The 20,178-nt window shown below is 39.5% G+C and overlaps 1 protein-coding gene and 1 pseudogene across 9 annotated transcripts in view; both read right to left on the reverse strand.

Annotated features, from left to right (window-relative positions):
- Positions 1–13,160, reverse strand: part of LOC147824924 (RNA-binding motif protein, X chromosome-like) — a 30,839-nt pseudogene extending 17,679 nt beyond the window's left edge. Inside the window, exon 1 of the transcript XR_015441488.1 lies at positions 1–13,160. This exon is cut by the window's left edge and continues 17,679 nt beyond it. The product of XR_015441488.1 is annotated as an RNA-binding motif protein, X chromosome-like (transcript).
- Positions 1–20,178, reverse strand: part of Tulp4 (TUB like protein 4) — a 224,590-nt gene that overhangs the window by 113,368 nt on the left and 91,044 nt on the right. The gene's annotated exons all lie outside the window — the stretch shown is intronic.

Below are 20,178 nucleotides of genomic sequence, written 5' to 3' on the forward strand. Positions count from 1 at the left end.
TGATGGTTTGGTGGCTTGTTCCACCTTGATTGCTTTTCCATCTAAGGATTTTCCATTCATATCCTGAGCTACATCCTTAGCATCTGCTGGGCTTTCAAATGTAACAAAAGCAAATCCTCTTGATTTACTGGTTTCTTGGTCTTTCGTCAAGAGTACTTCCACGATTCGTCCCTACTTTCCAAACACTGCTTCAAGGGCTTTCTCATTTTTTTCTGTATTAAGCCCACCAATAAACAGCTTTCCTGGGTGATTTGCTTCAACCATTTTTTTTTCCTGGTGAGTCTGTTTAGTCGGCTATGCCGGCTGGGAAAATTCAAAGGGCTTGCTCCGCAGGGGCACTCTTGAACAAGGAAGGAGCTTGCTGACAAGTCCTCATGGCCATGGCCACAGCCAGCGCCAACTTGATGCAGTTACCCCAGTGGCGCAGTTGCTCCACGCCCAGCTCCAACCCACCGAGAGAAAACTTTTAATAAGAAGAACTGTCTATTAATAGAAGGGGCTGTCTTTGAAAGGAACCTGGATCACAAGAATTTAAGCAGAGGCCTGACAACTGCTATGGGTGCTGGGAGGCAATTCACTCAACTTGGGGGTGCTTAATAGACTAGACCTGGGGGACCTTCATACTGCCACCCAATGCCAAAACAACATATCCGAAGCTCTTGACCTTAGTGGTAGTGTCCTCAAAATTTAACAACAAAAAAGCAAACCTTAAGCATCTACCAATTGCTAACCCACTAAATTTGCTAAAGGAAAATTTAATTATTTAAGTAGTCTATTTTGATTAAAATTTTATGTTTTAAATCTTATAAGAGTCTTAACTATTAGGTATGCACTATAGTCATTTACATTTAGTCTAATAGATTAATTTCAAAGCTATTCCTCTTCACTTTTCAGACCAGCACGATTCTCAACATCCTGCTCTTTGAAATCTCTAGCATTTGGCCCACATCTAGTATTTGGTCAGGAAGCAGCACAACTCGAAACACCTGCCACCACCTCAGATCTGTAGCCATGTTTGTCTGGCTACTCAATGAAGACAGGATCTTACCACATCCTCTGGCACCCAACCATCGGCCCCATCCAAGGCACACCTCTCAGTCTTGAGTAAGTACAACAAACCTACAACAGGGAAATCCACACTGCCAAGTGATAACCTGGATTCCTGTCTGGGCTTTAGTACTCTATGTCTTTTGTTTGTCTGAAAAGTCAAGTTGGGTGAAATCGGTGATGAAGAATCTTTTAGAGGATTCAGTGATACAAAAAGCCCACTGTGGCACACATGCTATATAAGTTTGCCACCACTGGGCTAGATCATTTCAAAGGAAACTTCTAGCTCAAATATTTTGATTTACATAGGGTTCTATTCAATCAAATATTAAATAAATTCAACATTGCCATTCCTAAGTGAAATATCCTGTCAAACTTAAAGATTCACCACCCACGAAGAAATCTAGCAGCTAGGTTATGACATAATCACTGGGAAAGGGGAGTGGTGGTGTTAATAGAGGGAGCTCAAGGTAAATTCAAGAACTATTTCAATTCAAAGTTAGGAGGGCCAGGGATTTAGCTCAGTGGCAACACGCCTGCCTTGTAAGCGAAAGGTCCTGAGTTCGATCCCCGGTACTACAAAAATAAAATAAAGTTAGGAGTCATATTTACTCCTCCAAAGCATTTATAATCTTAAAAAAGATGAGATGTTACTACTTGTTAAACAATATTAGTTCCTTAACAGCCCAAATGCCCATCAACTGATAAGTGGATAAAGAAGATATGGTTTTTTATGCAATTGAGTACTACCCTGCCATAAAGAAGGTGAGCTTCAGACAATTATAGCTAAATGGATGGATCTTGAGACCATACTTTTAAGTGAAATAAATCGGACATACATGTTTAAATACTCCACTGTTTCTCTGGTGTGAGAAACTGAATGTGGAAATAAGGACTGCAATGTATAATGGATGTTGGGAAATGGGAAGAAGGCGTTCAAATGGGAAGGGGAACAAGGGAGGAGGGAGGGAGAAAGGAAGGAAAGGACAAGGAAAAAAGTGAAAATAGAAGGAAAAATGGAAACAAAGCTTTTGTACATAGGGAGGGGAAGGGGCTTGTGGGGGGAATGGGATAAAATAAAATTTATTTTTAAAAAACCGAAAAAAACCAGTATTAGTTCCTCAAGGTCTACATGTAAATTTAGTTTTTATGCAGCATAGCACATCGTCTTCTGATGGTTAATTTTATGTGTCAAATTGATTGTGCCTCTCTGGATTTCCAGGGCAACATTCCTCATTTGGGTATGTTACTGCAGCCTATTTACTGAGTAACCCAAAAGCTGCTAGCTTTAAGGTGGAGCCCAGAACAAGAAAAGGCTCTGCAATTGCTCCAGGCTGCTGTGCAGACTACTCTTTCACTTGGGCCATATGATTCACCAGACCCAATGGTGCTCTGGAGCCTCTGGCAGATCTCTGGAGGTTAGTTACAGTGAAGGTCTTGCAAGTTTGAAGCAAAGCCCTGCCATCCTCTTCAGATTACTCCCCCTTTGAGAAACAACTTGTGACCTGCTAGTGAGCCTTTGTAGAGACTAAACAAATGTTTCACCATGGGCCACCAAGTTACCAAGCCACCTGAGGTGCCTGTCTGAGGTGTTATCTGACCCACCAAGCCACAAAGTTGGGAATGGACAGTAACACTCCATCATCAAACGGAAGTGGTGTTTATGTGACTGGACCCAAACAGGCTCTAGAGGGATAAGTAAATCACAGAGAAGTGGCCCAATGCCAGCAATTTCCTGCTCTCGCTATGCTGCCTTCTCTCTCTCAGCCGATCCTATGGCCTCATGAAAATTCCTCATGACCAACTGACAATGGAAAAGGAGAACCAGGACTGGTTTATAAATACTATGCAGGCTGTAACACTACAAAATTCTCCAAGTGAAAAGAACTTCAGGTAATTCACCTGGCTTTTCATTTTGCTTGGAAGGCCAGGTGTGCAATTATATACTAATTCATAGCATAAATGGTTTGACTGAATGCTCAGAACTGGAAGGAAAATGATTAGAAAACTGGTGACAAAGAAATCTGGGGAAAATGTAGGTGGACAGATCTCTCCAAGTGGGTAAAAAAAAAAAAAAAAAGAAGATATTTATGTAAGGCAAGTGCTCACCAAAAAGTGTCCTCAGCAGAGGAGGATTTTAGTAAGTGAATAGGACAACCTGTTCTGTGGGCAGCAGTCAGCATCATTCCCCAGCCATCCCATCACCCAAAGGGCCCAAGAACAAGGCAACCGTGGAGGGATAGATGCTACACATGAGCTCAGCAACATGAACTTCCACTCACCAAATTGTCGAGGGTGGAAACATTGTTGAGTGCCCAATCTGCAGCCAGTAGAGTCTAACACAGAGCCCCCAGTATGGCACCATTCTCCAGTGTAATCAGTCTCCTGCCTGGTGGACTGATTACAATGGACAACTTCTATCACAGAAGGGGCAGCATTTTGCCCTTAACCAAAATAGACATTCTAGAGATGAATTTGCCTTTCCTGCATGCAATGCTTCTGTCAAAAATACTGTCTGTGTATGGGGACTAGATATTGGTATTCATATCCACAGCATATTAGCCTTCTGGTATTACACTGTGTGAATGGTCCTAATGGGATTGCTAAAATCTGAATACTGGTTCCACTGCTTACTGGCTGTGTGGCTTTAGACAAGGCTTTATCCTCAAGGGGCTGGTGTGAGGAATGAGTTAACTTAGTGACATTAGAATGGGGCTGGATACATATTGAAGGATTAGCTCTTCTGGTGGTGATTATTCTACACACCTTTCTAATACTAAATAAAAGGTGGGAGGCAGAGGGGTGCCAGGAGATAGACCCTTGGTTTCATGTATAAAACTTCGACATTTATGACGGGCATGGTGGCGCACACTTATAATCCATAATACCAGCATTCAGATAGGCTGAGGCAGAAGGACGGCTGCACGTTCAAGGCCAGCCCGGGCTACATTATGAGTTCAAGGCCAGCCTGAATTACATAGTGAGACCCATCTCAAACAACAACAACACCACATTAACATTTATATGAAACACTTAGCAAAGAATCACTTGTTTTCCTAACCTTTTTTCTAATGAAAAATTCAACCAGTCCAAGACTTCTGGCTTCTTATTCCTCTGCAAAGAACTATCTCTACAGATCTTTGATTTATTCTTTCTTCTTGTCACAACAGAAAATGTTAAGGGTTAAGGAAAAATCAAAGTAGAGAGTTTTACTCATTATTCCAAGGGTTATAATAATTAGAGAGCAGTAAGAACAATATTCACTTCCCCACAGGCCTTTCCAGCTCTGCATTTTTTGAGTGTTCATTGACCTTGCCACCTCAATACACTCACATCTGCAACTCTAGGCCATGGGGTATGAAATCCAGGGGTAGTGTTAACTGATAAAGAGTCTTGCACAATGAGGACAACACCCTAGGCTCCCCTCTCACCCTAGAGCACCAGTGGCTATGATATGCTGTCCCTCCTCCAGAGCTACTAAAAGATCAGCCTTTCTGGGTGGAGGTCAGTGCTTCTGCCCCTAGCCATGCTGTCAAACTCGCTGGGATGACAAGAAACCAGAGTGCCAGAACCACATCTGTCTCAATGTAATTACTCCCTTGCCACTATGTCAAGTCAACACACACCACACACATACTAAACCCCCTGCCTAACATTTTCCAAGACTCACACAAGTTTGTTTACAAACTATCAGCTGATACTTATGCAAGGACTATGGAACTTTCTACCACCTTTCAGCAGCAGACTCAAGATTTTTTATTGTCACAGGAGATCCTGCTAGGAAGAAAACCTAAGTAAAACACAATTTGCATTGAAGTGGACACTTGGGTATTAGAGAGATCCAATGAACTAGCCATAGAAAAGATTTTAGCACATTGAAAGACCAGGCATGAGTGACAGTTAACCTCACTGTACCACAAACTACACAGTTGGGTGGATGAGAGTTTTAGATGCAAACACTGGCATTTTTATTTTATAAAATTGGAAACTGATGTTTAGAGAGGTCAGGCATAGTACTTTGTCCAACATCACAGATCCACTAATGGTGGCACCACTACTCAAAACCTAAACACAATTCTAAAGTTCAAATTTAAGTACTCCACATACAATTTAACTTGAATGGAAAAAACCCTTTAAGTACAAATCTAGACTAGATAACTGAAGTGGCTTATGTCTAGATATACCCCTCAGGGCCTCATGCGGTTGTGGGTGGGGCTTTTTGGTGGTGGCTGGATCTAGAGTGTGTGATGCTGGGATCAAGGATGTGATGCTGGGATTGATTTATGGTGTAATACTAGGATTAAGGGTGCCCCACCCTGGGTGACAGTGCTACCCACCCTAATGGTGGGTAGCCTGGATAGGCTATAAAGGACAGAAAGAGGACTGCTGCTTCACTTGTCACTTGCTGTTTGATTCTCCTGCTGCCATCTATGAACTGCTTCTCTTCTGTGATGACCCTCTGCCATGCCACCCTGCCTTGGAGATAGCTGATTATGGACTGAAACCTCTACAAACTATGAGACAAACCTGTCCTCCTTTAACTTTGGGTGTTGGGTATTTTGTCTCAGCAATGAGAAAAGTAAATAAGACAATGACTAACTACTAGATAAGTAGGTAATTATAGAAAAAAGAAAATCCCCAAACAGTTATATTCCCAAAATGAAATAACAATGAACAAGGGTAATTAGAAGCTCCCGTGGGTTCTCACTGATGATAAAGAAAAGCACAGGCAAAAGTGACAGACAAGACTGCAGTTTGGGGAAGAAAAAGGGTACAAGGCCAAAGGAGGAATGAGCTGCTACAAGAAGCTGCTCTAGTTCAATTAATGTACTGCAAACCACTGGGAAGATTTTTGATGACTTAACTAGTTAACTAGGCTGGGAATGTAATTCAATGGTACAGCACATGTTCAGCATACATAAAGCCCTGGTGTGGAGCGCGCACACATACATACAGTTCTAGTAAACAATCAAGATTTCCAGCAACTGCTGGAGATTAATTCAAACAAGTTTTTCAACAATTATTTTTTACTCTTCCTGTTAGTCATTTGAGAAAAACAATGTCATAAGTATATAAACCTGTTTTAGTAAATAAAACACAAATAATTGATGTTTACTGTGTTGTGACACTTGCTATTCTAGTACAAATTGGCAAACACTGCCAAAGCCAGGATTTTGGCAGAGATAATTTATCTCCTAATTACTTGATATTCATCAGTTATTTTCTTGATTTCATCAGTTATTATATAGCTACAAAAATAATCGAAAGACCTTAAAAAAAAATCAATCGCCATTTCAAAAAGTACACAGTATGCTTTTTAAAACATAAAGCTTAAAAGAAAGCTAACAGTATTATCTTGCTTTAAAAAAACAGAATACAACCAAATATACAATGCTTTTCATTTCTGAGGATACTCTAGTTATTAAAATGCTGAAGTCTCATTCTCTATAATTCAGAAATGAAAGTTCAGCTCATTTTAATGACCATGGTTTTCATATAGAATACACTACCTTCATCTGTGTTTTCTCACAGATAGCCATTCTTTAGGTATTGTGACACAAATAATTTTGAAACAGTAACCAGACTCAACACTGACAACTGAATAAAATAAGAGTATAAAATAAGAGGAAAAAAACCCAACAATCTGTTCCTCCATCCATGGCCTATCTTTTCCCCTTCAACTTAATTCAAATAATGTCTAACATCGACCTTAGAGTACATAGGAACTAGAGATACTACAAGTCCCAGCACAGAGTCCCCTTCTGAGAATACAGGCGAAGGTGAAGGGTAATTCACAAGGCAAGATAGAGAAGTACTTGAATCTCCTTTTTCTTATGACAGCCGGCATGGGGTGTGGTTTGGATGAAGGCTGCCATGCCCCTCTTCTTTGCTTCCCTTTGCTCACCCATGGCACCCCCTAACCTCCAAGGATGGACTTGGGACAATTTGCCTTGGTGTGCTCCCAGGTTACTTAGTGGTGGCTCTCCAGGCTACTATGACAGGAGGTACAATTTACCTATCAGACATAATACCCTTCCACCAGTCCTGCCACTCCAGACATGAAAATGGCCCCTAATGTGGCACAGATATAAGGGAGGGATCTGGGCCCATTATTAACATCCCCAACCTTCTCAAGCCCCACTAAACTGTAATGAAAAGAACTACTTCTCCTGAAGATTCCCTGGTTCAGCCCTGCCATTTTTCAGAGATGTGATAGCTGTCGGTTTGCATCTCCCCAACATTTCTTTTGCATTGTTGCCTTGACACCTATGGGTGTCCTGGATGCCCTGCACCCTCTTGGACCAATCACAGGGCTACATTTGGGCCAATCAGCAGCCCCAAACTGGGACCAATCACAGGCCTGAAGCTGTTATATAAGCAGCACTAGCCCTCACACTTCTTAGGTTAGTCATTCTCTCTGGTGTACTGACTCCCTGTGCTGCCTTCTGCACAGGTTCTATTCTGATGGTCCTCTAAGTCTACTCGGGACTCTTATCCTGAATAGTGTAGACAGAGCAGTCACTTTAAAAGAAAGACCAATAAACTCTAGAGCAGTGATGGGGAACCTTTTAGAGCTTTCAGTGATACAAACAGTCCATCACAGCACACGTGCCATAGGTTTGCCACCACTGCACTAGAGCCTGTCAGCCCTAAAGAGCTCCACAGACCAGCACCTGGCAGTTTTAACCAGTGGTGTCTGACACAAACTGGCACTGAATAGCAGCATCTGGCGGCAGCAGAGACAGCACCTAGCAGAACTGACAAACAACATATGACACAAGCTGGTGTCAAATGGTAGCAACCAGCAGCAAAGAAAGCCATAACCAGCACAGTCGACCAAGGTCATTTGGCACCAGCCTGTGTTCAACAGTGGTGGCCAGGAGTGATAGAGATCAGTATCCAGCAGAGATGACTGACAGTATCTAGCATAAGCAAGAATCATCCAGCAGGAGCCAGCAGCTAGCAGTGCTGACCAACATTCAGCACTAACTGGTATTGACCAGTGGCATTGGGGAGGCTGCGCTTTGTCAATTCATGATTTTTATCTGAATCAATCAAAAGAACCCTCAAATGACTGGCAATAAAGGGACGAGATTGGAGAAAAGGAAGGAAACAAACAGGGCAGGAGGCCTGGGATAAAGTTTCCTAGAATTAAGAACTCAGGTATGGGCTTTACGTGATTTTTTTTTAACTTCTGAAGCTCAAAGTAGCTCAAAAGAATTTTACTAGCTGGGCATGGTGGCATACACCTATAATCCCAGCACTTTGGGAGGCTGAGGAAGGAGCATCATAAGTTCCAAGCCCAGTCTTGTCAAGTTAGCAACTCAGTGAGACACGATCTCAAGATAAAAAGAGGGGTAGGGGATTTAAAAATGCTCAATGCAAAGGCCCTATGTTCAATTCCTATTGGTGCACGACTTTAACAAAAAGTTTTCTGTAGGACTTTTCCATTAGTTGTGACTGTCAACTTGATTGGCCCAAGAGATACCTAGGAGATTAGTAAAGCGCACTAGGAGGGGGTGTCTGGGTGGGTGACAGGAGCACAATCCTGGCAACTGTATCCAGTCCCAGGCCTCTTTACAACATACTCTGCTTTCTGGTTGCCATAAGTTGAACAGTTTTCCTTCACCAAAACCTTCCTCTCTGATGAACCTGTTTGTAAGCCAAAATAAACCTCTTCTCCTTTAAGCTGTGCATGCCAGAATTTTGTCCCAGTGACACAAAATCTGATCAATACATTTGTAAAGCCAACACGAAGGTTCCTTCTCCTAAAGGTCAATCCAAAATACAAAACTGCTTTAGACTGATTAATTTCAATCACATTCCAATACAAATTGAAATACTTTACAAAATCAAGGTGGACACTCAAAATTATAAAACCATCTAAATTTTAAAAATGAAACAAGGAAATGAAGAGGTGTGTCTCTGACTACTGCTGCCATTCCAAAGTAAGAGTATCAGAAGACTAGCACTCGAAAGGCATGAAAAACATGTATGCAGCAAGCCTAAGTAGTCCATAAGCCATCAATGGCTGACTCCACTGCTATTTCACTTCACATCAGCTTCTGTAGAGGTTCCAGAGGAAAAGGCATGGCATGGTCCATCTTTAGTCACTAACCACTAACCTTTACTTTTAACTGCTTGAGTTATGGGTCACTTTACACTGATTCAGAACATGTTCAACAGATAAAAACAAATAGCATGTGCATATATTCACTATATTTTATGCAACTCTTGTTAGCTGCCAGGGAAAAAACTGCTTTCTAAAGGTCAATTTGGAACCACCTGTGGGTTTTATCTGCTTGATCTGGAGGTCTTATATTCTGCCTACTACAGTATATAGCCTACAAACACTGTCATACTGTATCAGTGGTTCTCTGTTAAGAATGGAAATATCATCATTTTTTGAAGTTATACAGTACACTGTAAATAGAAACATGCAAAATAAACACAAATTACAGGTGGGGACAGTTGTTTGTTATCAAAAAATTACAACAGTTTCATACTTTAAAGGGCTAGAAACTGAATTCTGCATTCCCAAACTATTACCAGTATAGCTTAGGTCACTTCCAACCAATGCAATGGCTTACAAAAACTACTGGATTGCCTAGACTACAGAATTAATAGGCAAATGACACTGGGCTAAATTCCAATTAAGACACTGGAGATGACTGATGTGTTTCTTACACTTATTGAGCATTTACCATGTGCTAGACACCATGCAGGAGCCAAAGAGACAGCTAAATATGGCATTTGGCACAAATACTCAACAAGTGCTCAGGACAAGATGAGACAGGTAAATAATTATATAACAATGGGCTAGTGCAAGTTTAGAAATATAGTATATGCAAACTGCTCTGAGCACAAGGCAAGATGTCAGGAGCTTCCTTAGTTAAATGTCTCTATAAGAAAGGCATTTTCAGATATCCTCAAACACCCAGAGCAAAGAAGCTTTAGCTAAACCCCAATTATCTAGAATTCCATTAACAGTCATTAAATTCCCTTTTGCTCAGCACTCCCCTTTTGGAGTGAAAACTGGTGTGGGTTTATTAACAGTTATACAAACAAAAAATTATGTGTTCCCTAATATATTTAACACTTAAGATTTCCCCTTCAAAATATTTCTTAACGTTTAATTTTCTGAATATATGTGCTATTAAAGTATAACTAAACACTGGCTCTGAGCCATCAATGTAAGTTACCTGGAACACACCTTGAAATATTTTTTAACCTAAATTCCACTTTGGGGCAACTATGTATTTGGATTTAGTTATATGTCTATTTATTAAGCTCAACTTTTTCCCATTTTGCTGATCCATTACTCCATGCATATTTGGAGCCAGTAGCAGATACAAACACAACATTCTTTTTGAAAGAAACTGGTAAAGGCAGCTCGGTCAAAGAAATTCAACTACCAGTAAGCTGTAAAAACAGGAGTCAATTATACTGAATTATAAGTAGTGTTCAAATAGGACAACTACTTAGCAGCCAGGAAACTCTAGTGAATTACATAACCTTTTTCAACCTCAGTCTCCTCATCTATAAACAAGTGCATCAGTTCTTAACTTACAGGACTACTGCAAAGAATGTGGATGCTCCTGAGAAATCCTTAACCAAGACAGCAGCCTGGCATCCTGGCATCCAGTTCTCACGATCAGAAAAAAGCCAAATTTCTCCCTTCCTTTTTTGTGTTTTGTTTTGTTTTTCTTTCTTGAGACAGGGTCTTGCTCTGTTCAAGCTGGCCTTGAACTTGTGGCAATCCTCCTGCCACAGGAAAAAGGAGTGAATATAAAACTATTCAAACACCTACAAAAACAGGCCAAAAAAATGGCAGAAGTGACATTTTTTCCACTTCCAGAATGGTTTCCACCAACCACATTATGAGATAAATACAATTATGATCTAATAAGATATGCAACGCTAGATGTAATTGTCAAGAAAGCAAGAGCCAGAAAGATATGATCAAGATAAAGATGACTGTTTAGATGTGGATCTTCACACACAATCATGAGTTAAAGTGCAAGCATTTCTCCTGCCTAAATGGTAAGATCTGATGGGCAGAGTCAGAACTACCCACGTGTTTTTTTGTTGTTGTTTTTTGTTTTGTTTTTTGGTACTGGAGATCGAACTCGGGACCTTGTGCTTGCGAGGCAGGCGCCAGAACCACTGAGCTAAATCCCCGGCCCTACCCACGTGTTACAGGTGACGGGAAAGGCAGGGCAGAGACAGGGTAATTTCCAACCTCTTATGGGTGTCCTTTCATCAAAATCTGCATGAATGCTAAAGAGTTCTGAGTACAGCATCACCATTCTAAGGCTAAGCTCTAACAACAGACAAGCTTTGGCAATTCTGGCAAATCAAAGTACTAACAACATCTAGCTTTCAGGAATTTTCATTCACAAATAAAAGCTGTGAATAAATAACTTAAAAAGCAAAACCAAAGTACCTAGCACATAAAAAATTAAATAAATGCTATGTTTGACTATCTCTCTCTCTCAAATTCACATATGATATTCTGATCTCCGAACAGTCACCTTAAAACCTATTGTCTCTCTGGCACATGCTTTGAGGCCAGCATTTCACACCACAGGAACTGGCTCTAATCTAACATGGTTTACATCTAGATGTCTCCTAAGAGCCTCATGAACCCATAGGCAGGGCCTTTGGAAGGGGGAAATATAGCTGACTAGTTGATAGGAGGTGGGGTCTGGTAAGAGGTGGTGCACTGGGGATATGAGGGTTATGACCTCCCTTCCTGGCTCCACTCTTTGCTCTCTGGCTTCTCAGCTAACATGACATGAACAGCTATTCTCCACTATACTCCTCTACAATGCTGTCCTACATGGAACACTTGAACAAATGAACTTAACAGATGTTTACAGAGTCTTCCACCCCACAAAATCAGAATACACATTCTTCTCAGCTGCACATGGGGCATTCTCCAAAAGAGACCACATACTCACATATAGAACAGTTGAAGTAAGTGCAAAGGAATTGAAGTTATCCCCTGTATATTATCAGACCATAGTGCGATGAAATTGGAGATCCATAGCAAAAGAAACTCAAAAAATTTCATAAACATGTGGAAATTGAACAACAAACTTCTGAATAACCAATGGGTCACAGAGGAAATTAAAGAAGAAATCAGACAGTTCCTTCAATTAAATGACAATGACAATATAACATATCGAAATCTATGGGACACAATGAAAGCAGTCTTACGAGGGAAATTCATAGCAGTGAATACGCAAATTAGGAAAACAGAACAATCCCAATTGAACAACCTGATGCTGAACCTCAAGCTTCTAGAAAAAGAAGAACAGGACAACCCCAAAGCTCATACAAGGGAGGAAATTATAAAGATCAGAGGAGAAATCAATGCAATGGAGACTAAGAGAACAATACAAAAAAATCAATGAAGGCAAGAGTTGGTTCTTCAAAAGAATCAACAAAATTGATAAACACTTAGCCAACCTTGTCAGAAAAAGGAAAGAAAAGGCCCAAATCCATGCAATTAGGAATGAAAAGGGTGAAATTACAATGGACCCAGCACAAATCCAGAGGATCATCAATACTTACTTCCAGAACCTATATGCCAGTAAGATGGACAACACAGAAGAAATGGACAGATTCCTAGATACATATGAATTACCACAGTTGAATGAAGAAGACCTAAAAATTCTGAACAACCCTATATCAACAAATGAAATTGAAAAGGTAATTAAAAACTTATCACCTAAGAAAAGCCCGGGCCCTGATGGCTTCACTGCTGAATTCTACAAGACATTTAGAGAGGAACTACTGCCACTACTGTTTAAACTCTTCAATGAAATTAAAAGGGAAGCAATCCTCCCAAATTCATTCCTGGAAGCAAGCATCACCTTGATCCCCAAAGCAGAGAAAGACCCAACTAAAAAGGAGAACTATAGGCCAATCTCACTAATGAACATAGATGCAAAAATCCTTAATAAGATACTGGCAAACAGAATGCAGAAGATCATAAAGAAGATCATACACCCTCATCAAGTGGGATTCATCCCAGGGATGCAGGGATGGTTCAATATACGAAAATCAATGAATGTAATACACTATATCAATAGAGCCAAGGACAAAAACCATATGATTATCTCCATAGATGCAGAAAAAGCATTTGACAAAATCCAACATGCATTTATGATAAAAACCCTACAAAAAATTGGAATAGATGGTCTCTACCTCAAACTGATAGAAGCCATCTATGAAAAACCAACAGCCAATATCATACTAAATGGTCAAAAACTGAAATCTTTCACACTCAAATCTGGAACAAGACAAGGATGTCCACTATCACCACTCTTGTTCAATATAGTTCTGGAAACATTAGGCATGGCAATTAGACAAGAGAAAGAAATAAAAGGAATAAATATAGGAAATGAAGAAGTCAATCTGTCATTATTTGCAGGTGACATGATACTGTGTATAGAAGACTCCAAGAACTCCACCAAAAATCTTCTAGACTTAACCAAATTCAGTCACGTAGCTGGTTACAAGGTCAACACACAAAAATCAATAGCTCTCCTCTACACGAATGACAGACTCACTGGGAGAGAAATAGGGCAAATAATTCCTTTCACAATAGCATCCAAAAAACTGAAATACCTAGGAATCATCCTAACGAAAAAATCAAAGACCTCTTCTCTGAAAATTATAGCACTCTGAAAAGAGAGATTGAAGATGATATCAGAAAATGGACAGACATCCCCTGCTCCTGGGTAGGAAGGATTAATAGAGTGAAAATGGCCATACTTCCAAAACTGCTATATAGATTTAATGCAATTCCAATTGAGATCCCAGCAGCATACTTCATGGACCTTGAGAAAACAATCCAAAAATTCATTTGGAGCAAGAAGAGACCCAGAAGAGCAAAAGCAATTCTAGGCAACAGAGACATGGCAGGGGGTATCACATTCCCCAACCTGCAACTATACTACAAAGCTACTGTGATAAAAACAGCATGGTACTGGCAAAGAAACAGACCTGAGGACCAGTGGAACAGATTACAAGATGCAGAAACAACGCCAGACACACTCAGCCATCTCATCTTCGACAAAGGAGCCAAACACCCTCACTGGAGGAAAAATGGCCTCTTTAATAAATGGTGCTGGAAAAATTGGGTTTCAACTTGCCAAAGATTAAAAGTAGACCTATATCTCTCACCATGCACTAAACTAAAATCAAAATGGATTAAAATCTAAATATTAAAATAGAAACTCTGAACCAGTTGGAAAAGAGGTTAGGTAGAACCCTTGAAGACATCGGTGTACGAAAAGATTTTATGAACAAAACCTCAGTTGCCCATGAACTAGTACAAACAATCAACAAGTGGGATCTCTTCTTATTAAAAACCTTCTGCACAGCAAGAGAAACAACCAGCAGTGTGAAGAGACAACCCACAATGTGGGAAAAAATCTTCACCTGCTCTTCCTCAGACAAAGGTCTACTATCTCAAATCTATAAAGAACTTAAAAAGATCAGACCTCCCACATTCAAAGACCCAATCCAAAAATGGGCATCTGAAATGAAGACATTTCTCAGACAAAGAAGTAGAAATAGCAAATAAATACATGAAAAAATGTTCAACATCACTGGTCATTCGAGAGATGCAAATGAAAACAACACTGAGATTCCACTTCACTCCAGAAAGAATGGCTGCTATCATGAAATCAACCAATAACAAATGCTGACGGGGCTGGGGGAAAGAGGAACCCTGCTCCACTGCTGGTGGGAGTGTAGACTGGTGCAACCACTGTGGAAATCAGTATGGAGATACCTCAAAGAACTAGGACTGGAAGTCCCATTTGACCCCGCTATTTCACTGCTGGGGATCTTCCCCAAAGAATTCAAAGAATCATACCACAGTGATATATGTGCGCCCATGTTCATAGCAGCACAGTTTGTAATGGCTAAAACTTGGAAACAGCCCAAATGCCCATCAACTGGAGACTGGATAAAGAAAATGTGGTTTTTTTATAAAATGGAGTACTATTCAGCCATAATAAATGAGAAATTAGAGACATTTATAGCTAAGTGGATGCACATGGAGGCGATACTCTTAAGTGAAATAAATAGGACACACATGTATAAATACCGAATAGTTTCTCTGGTGTGAGAAACTGAAAGTGTAAATAAGGACTAAATGTATAATAGGTAATGTGAAATAGGAAGAAAAGGGGCAAAGGGGAAGGAAGTGGGAGGGCTAGGGGAAAGGATAGAAGAGAATGGGATTAATAGGAGAAAATGGAAAAATAGGAACAAAATCTTTGTAAATAGGGAGGACTGGAGGGGTTGAAGGGAGGGCTGGGCAAGGGTGAAAAATAAGAACCAAGAGCGAATATGTAAAGGTGCAAATTTCCAATGATGAATGTCATTATATTGTATACCTAAAATGTACCAATGACTAGAATGAATAATTGATAATGTAAAATAGGAAGAAAAGGTCCAAAGGGGTAGGGGTAGTGGGAGGCACAGGGGAAAGGAAAGAGGGAAAGGAAAAATGCTGAGAAATGGAAAAAATGGAAATAAAGTCTTTGTAAATAGGGAAGGGTGGAGGGGGTGAAGGGAGGGCTAGGAATGGGGAAAGAATAAGAACCAAGATGCATCATGCAAAGGTACAATTCCCAATGAGAAATGTAATTGTGTTGTATACCTACAATGTACCAATAAAAGAATTAAAAAAAAGAAAACAGATATAGAACGACATTATCCTAATTTGATAAGAGCCATTTATGACAAACCTACTGCCAACAACATCATATTAAATGGGGGAAAGCTGAAAGCATTTTCCTGTAAAATGAGGAACAAGATAAGGATGCCCAGTATCACTACTGTTTAATATAGTACTCAACACTTTAGCCAGATCAATCAGGCAAGAGAAAGAAATAAAAGGGATACATATAGAAAAGGAAGAACTCAGTTTATAATTATTTGCACATGACAATCCTTTCCATGGAAGACCCAAAAATTTCTACCAAAAGACTCATAATTAATAAATACAACAACAATAATAAATGCATTAATAATAATAATAAATGCAGCAATGTAGCAGGATACAAAAATCAACACCCCCCAAAAATAGCATTCCTGTATAACAATGAATTCACCAAGAAAGAAATTAGGAAAATATCATTCATAATAGCAAAGAGAAGAAGCAAAGACCTCTATAGTGAAAACTACAGTAGTATGATAAAGCAGACTTAAGAGGTTCATCAGAAAATGGAAAGCTATTCCCTGCTCCTGGATAGGCAGACCCAATGTTGTCAAAATGGCTATGCTAGCAAAACTGATACATAAATTTAATGCAATCCCATCCAAAGTACCAATAGCATTCTTCACAGAACTAGAAAAAATTATCCTAATATTCTTATGGAACCAGAAGAGACTCTAGAATAACAAAAAGCAATCCTAGACACAAAAATATCAAAGCAGGAGGTATCACAATGCCAGATTTCAAGTTATACTACAAAGCTACAGTGATAAAAACACCATGGTAGTGGCACAAAAACAGACATGCAGATCAATAGAGTAGAAGATAAATAAATAACCCAAGGCACATTAAACCATCTGATCTTTGACAAAGGGGCCAGAAACATGGCGAAGGTAACCCTTATAATAAATGGTGCTGGGAAAATTGGTTACACACATACAGAAGACTGGATCTAGATCCATACCTATCACCATGGACTAAAATTAAAATGGATCAAAAGACATAGATATTAAGACAATCTGCTGGAAGATAAAATAGGTAAAATTCTTGAAGAGCATTTAGAATGACCCCAGCACCACCCACCCCATCCATAACTGGACAGAGCCAGAACTGCCCAAGAATTTTGAGCACAAAAGTTTGAGTCCAGCATAGAGGGCAGAGTCCAGTCCAGGGCAAAGGAGCAAGACCTTAACTTTAAAAAATAAATCACAGCAGGGCTGGGGATTTAGCTCAGTGGTTCCGCTGCCTGCCTTGCAAGCGCAAGGTCTCCAGTTTGATCCCAGGTACAAAAAAAAAAATTGCAGGCATCATCAATGACTACTGTTGTTTTAGGCCACTAAATTCTGGGGTGATCTGCTATGCTGTGATGGACAACTAAAACAGTAATGCAGGCAGGTAAGAGCTATGGGGGATGGGAAAAGGGAGCATCCATGTATTCATCCAGCTTCTGTCCTTGCCTCCTCAATATTCTATGCTGTCTCTGGCCTCCAGCTTCTGTTCTTCTCTTCCTAGAATTCCAGCCCTAGCTAGTAAAATAGAGGTATCCCCCACATCGTGACCCAGAGTCATTATTTCCACTAAGCCACAATAACATCTTTTTTGCCCATGACAGAAATTTCAAGGTTATATTCAGTCACATTTTTCTTTCTCCCAACAATTATAGTTTTGTAAATCTAGTATGAGTTCTTGTTCTTGGAGATATCAACAATGTTCCTATATTGTTTATATTAATTTAAAGATGAGAATGGTGATGTAAATCTGTAGTCCAAGGTACTTGGAAGGCTGAGGCAGGAGGATTTCTTAAGCACAGGATTTCAAGGCCAGGCTGGGCAAATTAGTAGGACTGTCTCAACAACAACAACAACGAGACAGTGGGGGAGGTATTAAATTTTAAAACTCCCACTTAACTGCTTTACTTATATTTGGAAACCTGACTTTTTAAAAAAACATTTAGTTTAAGTAAGCACAGCAAGGCCACAGTTTTAAAGAGAGAAATAACACCCTGATAACTATGTGAATACATTAAAAAATATCCTTAATAAGCTACTTTGAGAAAATAGCACACTTCAGATATGTTTCAAAACAAAATTATAATGAGTCCTAGGAGGTACCACTCATGAATAAATTCACTGTCAAAAAGCTGAAACCATGAGTTCTTATGTAGGTAGCTGGTACAGTAGTCTATTTCCTATATTCACTATACACCACTGTTGCAGAAAGACAATGTTCTTATAAACAACTACTTCTAAGATATTAAAAAAAAAGAATTTCTGAAATTACCTGGAGAAGGAAAGGATAAATTGCGCTGCCTGTGTTCATGGCAGGCTGAGATTAAAACCCCTGACCTCCCCCTCCATCCATGTGACAACTCTCCCCTCTACTTGACAGAGCTCCCATAATAGAATACAAAATGGAAACTGGTCCTAGGAAACTAATGAAGAAGTTATCTTTGAATTTCCTAAGTCTTCCCTAATTTCTTTCCATTTTTGGAAAATCAATGTAGTCCACAAAATACCATCCATATTTGCAATACATCCACACTTGCAAGTCACGCCTGGAAAATCAGCACTGCTTCCAAGCAGGCCTCTGGGCTGTTGTTATTAATAGTTTCCTAATGGCACTATTAAACCAAGTCAGGAAAGTCTGTGCAACTAAGGTTCCCAAATAGCAGGAACATGTCAACATGGAGATTCACCAGTTTCCTAGTTGGCTATGACTTTCAAAACAAAAGAAAATATGTCTTTCTCATATTCATCTTAGAACAACTGCATACCCTGCAAACCTTATTCTTGTTGACAATGTCTTCTGATCTTCCAGCCCATTTTGGATCTACCTAATCTCCAATGACCAGTTCCGTCTTAAATCCACATATTCCTTTATTGGAACATAGTAAGGGCTCAATAAACGCCTGCTAAATATATTTTTTAAAAAGACTAAAAACATGTCACATTACAAAGTAGCTAGGAGGTAAGTTTTTTGGTTTTTGTTTTGTTTTACAGTGGTCCAAAGGATTAAGCCCAGAGCCTTGTGTATGCTACGCAACCATTCTACCACTGAGATTCATAACCAGCCTAAGAGAAGTATCATTAAATCCTGAGGAAAAACTCACATGGACTGAGGAGGTTAACAAGGCTTCCAGGGGAGTAAGTCTTTTGGACATCTGAGGCTGCCATAACCAGTTTAAACCAAATGTCCTTTCCTTGAAAAGCATTAATTTCATGAAGACAAGATTACCATGTAGAAATAAACTCTAAACTTGTAAGTGAAATGGAACACACTAATTTTTAAGTTTGGTGCAGGTGCAAAGCCACCTGGAATAATGACCATTCAACTGGACAGTGCATTCTGCATTCTCTAACTGTTTATTCAGAGCAATCCTGACAGAGTCATCTTGGATTCTGAACCTATGCTTCCTCAAAGGAAGACTGTACCAGGAGTCAGGACAAGTAGTAGAGACCACCAGCTCCACCATTTTGCTGCTTGCCAGGAGCAAGTCCTTCACTACTCTCAACTTCCTAGTAAAGCACCTACCTCAAAGAGTTGGTAGGTTCATGCATACCAAATGCATAGAATGTTGCCTCTGACACAGCAAGACCTACACAGGCATAAACTAATACTGTTATTGTAACTCCTTTTACCACAGTTATTACCAGATTCTATGCTTTCACTCCCAAGAACTTTCTCTATAAAACTTAACTTAGTACGTTTTGCACTTAAGCTCCTACCCCATTCTACTCATTACCTATTTTAATCTTCAAGTTCTTACTGAGTACAGCCAAGTTACTCAGTATTACTGTACATGCTGACAAGAGAAGCTATCAAGTTTCCACAATTAATACATAATATAAATATCAACGTGATTTCCTAGTTCTTTATATTTATGTTCAACGTTTTCTAATTGTCATAGTGTGCTATACTTTTTCAGAATATGAAAGAAATGAAGCAGCAAAAGCAATGAAACCATATACTGTTCAAGTTTATTGTACATGGGGGCCCCATAAACTCCATATGCATTGGAAATATTTTTATTTTTAAATTCAGGTTAGCTAGAAGGTATAAAATTATTCTCATATCAGAGCTCATTTCTATTTCTAAGAACAATGATTCTCAACCATTACTGAAGCACTCCAGGGGCCTTCCAATTATCTAACACTATCCAAATTCTTAAAATAAAAATTGATTTTTAATCCAATTTAATCTTTTAAAAGTATGCCACACTGCACTTTTAGGAAAGTGTTGAGATGTCAGAAAATCAATACTGATGCTTCTACTATTATATAATAATCAAATGGGTCCTGTGTTTCAATGTTACCAGCTTATAAAATTTTTAATAATCCATTTCTATCTCTATAGTTGTTTATTCTGATTTTTCTGCTTTGGAGACCCTG

This window comes from Heterocephalus glaber, unplaced genomic scaffold (genome assembly GCF_053883595.1).
Source record: "Heterocephalus glaber isolate CG9 unplaced genomic scaffold, H.glaber_assembly_v1.0 deba00001523, whole genome shotgun sequence".
NCBI classification, from domain to species: Eukaryota; Metazoa; Chordata; class Mammalia; order Rodentia; family Bathyergidae; genus Heterocephalus; species Heterocephalus glaber.